Below are 7,122 nucleotides of genomic sequence, written 5' to 3'. Positions count from 1 at the left end.
TTCCATGAATCGCAAGATTCCACATGTTTTTGGAGATTACATTCACATCGAAAGGTCTATGTCCTATGAAAAACAAAAAAAACAGGCAATTTTTTATTACAATGAGTTTAACAATATATGGGTTGATCTAAAAAAGGTGCAAATTGCAATGGTTCACATGTATAAAATCACAGTAGAAGAAAGTTATGGTGTTCTAAAGTTTGCCTTGAAGTTGGATAAAGCACAGATTCAAAAGGGACAGAAGATGGAAAGAATTAGCATTTGCCTCATGAACATGCCATTGGACCATGGCAATGGTGAGGGCAAAGCTCCATTGCATAAGATCCAATCCGAGATGGAGATTTGGTGGATTGGTGCAGCCCAGGTACCAATTGAAAATCATCAAACGTTGAAATGGTTGTTCAACCATACAGGTATTCCAAATATCATTAAGTCTCAAAGTGAAGGCGAAATGTTGGTAGTTGATGGGGTTGGTAAATTTAATGTGGAATGGCATATGAGTGCTGATTTGAAAACTATCAAATGTATGCTTGGAATATGTAATGGTGCAAATGCAAAATATCCTTGCATTTATTGCATGGAAAGTATTGGATCCAAAGATTGGAGTAGTTTGCGACCAGTAAGAAGAGCCCCAAATAGAGACTCTATAGATTTGAGTAAATTTAAAAACATAGAAGACATCTGGGATCCCATTCTTTCCATCTCTCTTAAGAATGTTCATATTTGTACTTTGCATGCAGAGATTAGAATAATCGATAAGCTTCTCAGATTGCATCTTGACTACGCATATTCCATTAAGCCATTATCTTTATCAGATGAGTGTATTGATAAATGCGAGGCATTGCTATCGAAAATGGGATTTCATGGGGGCCAAGTTCACTTGAGAAAGGATCCAATACTTTAAGGAAAAACAAGAGATATCTTGGCCGATGTCTCTATGGGAGGCTCAAAAGCTAGACGATTCTTAAGAAACCATTCAGGAAGGCAGGTGAATGCGGCTTGGGAGTGTTGGAGAGAGCTATGTGAGATCACAACAAATGTTGCAAGCATGCCGAGGCTTGCGTTTCTTAGAATGCAGGTCTGGATACACCTTGATGTTTTTCTGAAACTCCTCAGGCAACATAAGACAACATATACATATGCGGAAGAGTTCAAAAGATCAATCACAAAGCTTGTTCAGGCGATAAAAGAGGCATGGGGAGAAAAAGATATCACTTTTTATCTGGTAAAGTAATAATTATTTAATATGGGCTTATTTTGATAGGTTTTTCAATTGGTATAAAATTTGTGTTACTTTGTATTGCAGCATATTCTTCATATTAATGGACCTTTCTTTGTGGAGGAGCATGGCCCCTTAGCAACTTATAGCAACCAAGGCATGGAAAAATCCCACTATCAAGCATGCACAAGTTATTTTTGAAGCACAAGGCATGGGGGAGGAGTTACAAAAAGCAATGCTTTGGAGGAGCTATTCAACTGGTTTTTTCGACGACAACTTCAAAGAATGCAAATAAAAGACGACAATGACACATGAGCAATCGCACTTTTATATATAAGAAAGAATATATACAAAGCTAGTTTTCCAAAACTCTCACATTCTCTTCCTCCTCAGGAATCTTTTCTCTATATCGTAGAAATTTTTTTCTCTTGTAGCCAGCTATAGATTTTACATCAGTTCGGTCTGCAGCTAAGGCGTAGGATGAAAACACCAAAAAGTATCCTGCTCTAGAAGCAGAGTAACCTGGACCGTAGCCGAAAATCCTAATTGCTGCAGTCTTTTCCAAAAACATTACTTTGTGGGCATTATATTGTAATCCTGAGAAACCTAGAAGCCTTGTAATAGCTTTAATACAAAGTATCGGCCATGCTGCATCCTCTGAGAAACTACTATGAAGTACAAAAAAGGAATCAGGGTCAATCCTAGCCAAGTAGTGGCCGAGTGCAATGTCTTTGGTGATGTTACTAGCAGCTCTCGATCCTTTGCCACGCCCCAAGAAGTTATCTGTATCAGCAATCTCCAACTGCAAATAAAACCCATACTGAATGAGCATGAAATGTAAACCTACCAATGTGTAAAAGCAAATTCAAAATTATCTTACCACTTGATTTTCATCGTACTCCAATTTAAATGGATTCCATAAATTAATTGATGATGCTGTCTCATTGGTGTTAGTCAATTCTTTAACATATTCAGGCTCCTCTCTTCCAAAATTGGAAATCCCGAGTTCGCTTTGAATGCGATCGAAGTCCTCATCAGTAATACTCAACTCTTTCTCAGCTTCTTTGGCCTTTTCAAAACAAAGAGAGAGGGCCTCACCAGCATCAATAAACTTATCATCTAGAGTTTCTTTATCAAGTTTCAGAATCTCTTCCTTTGATTCATTTTCTGTGTCAATTACCCATTTGCAGCATCAGAAGCCTCTACAATAATTGCAAGACAATAATCTTCCTTGAGATTAAAAAGTTTTTGAATATCTGACAGTAAAATGTACTCCTTGTCCTTGAAAGGTATACATGGTAGGGAAGGAACAATATGGTGAGAACTCTCATCAGGTTGAGGGTTTGTATCTCCTTGGCTCTCCTCAATGATAGTCTCAGCTTTGAAGTGAGCAACATCCAAATTCTCAGCAATAGAAGCCTCAAAATCTGTATCTACAACCTCCTCTGTTTCCTTTTCATCTACCAGATCATCTAACATGCAAAAGCTGGCAGACTTTGCTCCTTCCAACTGTTGCTCCTTAGCTTTCACAGGGTATTTGACAAGGCTGAAAACAATAAAAGCAGCAGATCTTCTCATCATCTTGCAGTTTTTGGAATGAGTGCAGCAAAATATGTCTCTTGAATAAAACCTCTCCAGAGAGTGGGCCCTGCACTTTTTAGTAAATACTGACTTTTCATTTCTTGTTGACCCAATGGGAACATGGACATATTCAATTGTGCCAACTTCAACAGAAGGACCTGCAAGATTTTCAAACTCCAAAAAGTCCTCCACAATATATTTTTCACAAGATTTCAGAACTTTGTCAAGTTCCCAATCACGATTAAACATATTTTTCACAACTCCATAGAATGAGAGATCCATTCCATTCTGAAGCATAAAATCAAGTAGCCTCTCTGATGGAGTGATATCAGTGAGCTCTGATACTCCTTGACCTCTCACTACCGACGTTCACTTCCCTGGAGATGTACTTGGCCTTCTCACACTGGTGGCAGAGGATGGAGAGGAAAAAGAATGCACAGGCTCATCACATGTTGATGCCCTTGAGCCTTTTGAAAGCCTTCTTCTTTTACCAGTTCCTGGAGAAACCCTGGATCCTAGGAATTCTATGGGTTCAGACATGTTTACAACTTCTGACGATACGGCGCGATAAGAGAGAAACGATTCAGACGGATAGGCCCCCTCGCGCCGTATCGGTGATTCCAGTAAGAAGCCCGAATGCCACAACGGTGGTCACACGAGCTTGGGCAGAATGAGCTTGAGAGGAGAGCTGAAAGAAGACTCTGCAGAACCTCCAAAACGACGCGAAGAGAGGAAAGCGAAGAAGGCAAACAGTCACCCTCGCGCCGCATTAGCAATACAAACAGAGCTCCCGAAAAACCGAAAAAAAACATACGGATAAGGAACACACCCTTATGTAGGCGCGGAATTATGCCACCTGGCAGTATCCGTTGGTTTCCGACACGTGGCAATAGCCGTTGGCCAACACGTGGCCGATAACCACGTGGCAAAGAAGTGGACCGGTCGTTACTTGACACGTAGCACAGGGACCATAAATGCATATACGTGGCACAATCAGCGTCGGACACGTGTCCGACACGTATCATGATTGACGTGGGTATATAAGTGGTAATTTTTCCTACGTGTACACTTTTCATTTCTCGAGCTCTTCCCGCCTTGCTTACCGATACGGTGCGATACAAGACTTGCGTCTTCTCCGTTTCTTAACTCTCGCGTTGTATCGGTGGTCTTTCGGCTCAGTTCTTTATTCGCTAGTAAAAAAGAGGTGTGCCGATACGGAGCAAGGGCGTCCGAAAACTGTTCTCGTTTCCTCCATATCGCGCCGTATCAGCAGTTTGGTCTCACCAATACGGACCAGGTCTATTGACATTCCGCTTTTGTCATTGCCAATACTAAGCGAGGGCGTCCATACGATGTGTTCGTTTGCTCCATATCGTGCCGTATCAGCATTTCGGTCTCACCCTTGTGTCATTGCCAATACGGAGCGAGGGCGTCCATACGCAGTCTTGGTTTCCTCCATATCACGCCGTATCGGCATTCTGGTGTCCAATACGGAGCGAGGGCGCTGTTCCATTGTGCTCGTTTTGTTCATATCGCGCCGTATCGGAGTTGCTCATTTCGTCCCTTTTCGCGCCAATTAGCCTGTTTGATTTACTATATCAGATATTGTCCTTCTGGTTGTTATTTTTGCATTTCTGGATGGCAAGGACAAAGCAAACTGCAAGAAGAGTGTATCTGGATGGGAAGGACAGTGGGGGTAAAAGAAAGTTAAAATTTGATGAATCTGAGGAGGAGCCCTCTTCCAAGTTTACTGAAGCTGGTCCATCACAGGCCCCAGAGCATTTTACAACAAAAATCCCCCCTACACCTGGTGTTGGCCTTACATCTTCTATAAATGTTTATTCTCTTGAAGTTGAGGAAGCAAAGGGTGATTCTTGCCCTGTGAAAGACTCATTCCCTACAATGGCACCTGAGGCTACATCTGCTGAAGCCACTGAACCTCCCAAGCCACAAAAGAGAAAGAGGAAGTCCAGGTTCTTCTATATGCAGAGATGTTTCAGTGAGATAAGGAAAGCCCAGAGAGCTACACAGCATGTCATTCCAAAAGCTGCTTTTATAAGGGTCGTTAAAGAGATCTCTGATAGATTGTCTCAAGTGGCAACTGTCTCTGGTCTAAATAAGAAGTGGCAACTCTCAGCCATTCTTGCCCTACAAGAGGCCGCAGAAGATTTTGTTATTGATTTCATGAACGACGCTTACATTGCTGCCGCCCATGCTCATAGGATCACCCTTATGAATAAAGATTTCAGCATCATCAGCAGAGTCAGGTATAGGTTTGACAAAGTGCTGAGGCCCTTGCCTTCCAATGATCAAAAAGCCTTTGAAATCCTTAACGTTCCCCCAAAATTGTCCAGGAAAGAGAAAAAGCTAAATGTTGAGGATGTTACTCACCTTTACCCTACAAGGGGTGCCACCCAGCAGGAGGCTTTCTTGAGTGAAAAAAATCAGGAGGTGCTTGAAACTGAAGACGATGTTTACAAGAGGAAAGCCGCATTACTTGCTCCCGTCAACAGCGAGAGGATGGGCAAAGTGTATGGGCAGATTCTTGTGAATGTCTCTGCGGAACTTGAGGAGGAATATCTTAGTATATCTCCCGAGGACAAGCCCATGTTGGAAAAAAGGGATGTCCAACTATCTGACTCCGTGGTTTTTTGTTGCATAAGGTAAGGTTTATATTTTTTTTTGCGTAAGTTAAGTCTTTAAGGTTCAAGTATATTTTGGATGAAATTTGTATTGAATAGCTTTTGCTATTGTCTGCAGGGCATTGGTCTCCTCGCTCACTCTTGATATCCGAAGAACCATATACATTGTTGATCCACTTCTCTCTGTGGAACTTTTTGCAAAATCTGGTTCTAATATTTCACCATTTTTTCGTAGCTTCGATAGTGTGACAAATTACCACATCTTTTTCCCTTATGTAGAAAGGTATTTTTCTTTTTCTGTAGAGGAAAATTTATATTCATTTGCTTTCATCCTTCTGCTCACCTCTTTTATGAATTTGCAGAGAGCATTGGAGTCTCATCTACATTAATTGTCTTTCAAGGGAAATTATCTTTATGAATTCTCTCAGCGGTGTTCATGGTCAAGCACGAATGTATGTTGAAAGAAAATTACTTACTTTGATTTTATTTATAAAGAAAATTTTGAACTTACAAAGTTTCCTTTTGCAGTGCTGGTAGACTCGTTTCTACATTTTTGGATACAACATACGAGGATCTTGCTGATCCTCAAAGGCCTTATACTTTTCTTCTACAAGAAGTTCCATTGCAAAGCGATGCGCATTCTTGTGGATGGAGAGTTATCTCAAACATTTGCAGAACAGTGGATTCAAAGTTGTTACAAATAGAAGGAGTGAATGTAAGTTAATTTCATTTGATGTTTGTGCAACCCTTATCATGATTTCTTTTCACTAACTTATAACATTTATTCTTACAGTGTAAGGACTATCCCGAATCATATGTTTGGTGGATAAGGGAGAGATGCATCGAGCTGATTCTGGACAAGGCAATCACACCGTATGATCCTGACTCCCCTCTTCCTCCCAAAACTTCAATGGCCAAGGGCACAAGCAAGGGAAAGGTCAAGGAAAAGGGTAAGGACAATGGCAATGGTAAAGGCAAGGGCAAAGGCAATGGGACCACTGCTGCAGAGTCAAAGAAAAAAGGAATGCCAATGCTCTCTCCTCTTAAATTTGATACATCCCCTCTTAAGCCCCAAGAAAAGAGACTACCTGTAAAGGTGAAATTTTTTCAACAATCAAAGAAAGGCCCTGTGAGAAAAAATATCTTTGAAGAAATTGATAAAAAATGAAAATAGCAAACATAAGCATACACGAGCCTTATTATTTTGGCTTTGTACATTTTTATGCAATTTTTGTACCTCATTGTGTAATGAAGATTTTCACTTGTAAATCGAATGTAATGTACATTTTATTTATACACATTCGAAAGGCAACTTGCTTCCTTATGAGTTCCCATTAAAAAATATCTTAAGGTCAGTCTATTAAGATAAATTCCTGCCAAGTTTTCATTCTCAAGGCTCAAAACTCACAATTGTGGGAGACAAACAACTCGTACAAAAGAAAGAGCGCTCGGCTCTTTTACCAATTGTTACACCATTCACTTTGAACTTATATCTAGGGGATGTATTGTCTAGCAATTCCAAGGTATCCCTCACATCTTTCAGACTCCAATTGGAAGTAACATTCACCTTCTTTACTTCTTCATGCGGCAAAACGTGCACCGCAAGTTTATGTGGTGTGTAATCTGTATCGGAATCCAAGGGAACCCAAATACCCAATCTTAGTTTGTATCTCCTGTAAT

The sequence above is a fragment of the Lygodium microphyllum genome, chromosome 6 (assembly GCF_053477565.2).
Source record: "Lygodium microphyllum isolate KBCC chromosome 6, Lygodium_microphyllum_v1.1.10, whole genome shotgun sequence".
Lineage (NCBI taxonomy): Eukaryota > Viridiplantae > Streptophyta > Polypodiopsida > Schizaeales > Lygodiaceae > Lygodium > Lygodium microphyllum.
The sequence above is the reverse complement of the archived record's forward strand: the minus strand, read 5'-3'. Positions refer to the sequence as shown.